The sequence below is a fragment of the Anoplophora glabripennis genome, unplaced genomic scaffold (assembly GCF_000390285.2).
Source record: "Anoplophora glabripennis isolate ALB-LARVAE unplaced genomic scaffold, Agla_2.0 scaffold298, whole genome shotgun sequence".
NCBI classification, from domain to species: Eukaryota; Metazoa; Arthropoda; class Insecta; order Coleoptera; family Cerambycidae; genus Anoplophora; species Anoplophora glabripennis.
In genome coordinates, this window is record NW_019416410.1 from 551,297 (window position 1) to 552,240 (window position 944).

The following is a 944-nucleotide window of genomic DNA, read 5'->3' on the forward strand; positions in this document are numbered from 1 at the left end:
ACATACACAATTCTTTCAAGAACCCTACTGAAAATAGTTCTGAAATTGGAATGATATAAGCCTGCTTTCATAAATTCCGAAGAACACGTTCATCAAAAGACTTAATTAAAAGTAATTGTTAACAGAGCACATAAACTATTAGCACACCTTTTAACAAAATATGACGGTGTACCATTAAAACCAACCCTCTTATTTTCACTGAAATAACGTACAACGTTAAAACCTGCTCTGAAGTGACGCATATACAGGGTGATTCACAACTTATCCAAAAAAATTTGGAAATAGATGCCTCATAAAAAATGGAGTCAATATCGTAAAAAAAATCCTTATAGTTTCCGAGAAAAAAGTTGTAGTATTTACAATCCTTACATCGCTGGACTACTGTAGTCTCTAGCGTCATTCGCGTTGTGCGCTGTGCCCTGTACGCAACGCGCTCTCTCTCTCTCCCCCCACGTGTCCCCAAGTGATTCCGAATAGTGTTTACATTAGTTTTTCATGTGTCAACAATGGCTTACATGTATAGCAACTCGGAGTTGATGAAGATTGTTTTAATTTATGGTGAAGCATGACAACATTTGTGTTATGGTGAAGCAAGACTACATTGTAGTAGTGGGGCGCACAATAGGCCTAATTAGGCCGCAGTGCAATGGGACTTATTAGGACCAACCACTAGAAGAAGAAGAAGACTACATTTGTGTTAGTTCGTAGAAACTGGATAAGAAGGGCCCAAATGTGTAACATCAGGTATGTCAAATTATTTTATTAATTAAAACCACAAATAAATTGTATTAATTAATAATAACAGTTGCGGCAAAAGCAGTTGAATTTACTGATATAAAATAGGTGTTATAAAATTTTATGTATTTCTTTTCTTGCGAAAGAAATTCTTTCAATTTTTTGTCCATTAATGCTGCATGCTTTGCCTTGAGCAAGGTTAGGTTTTA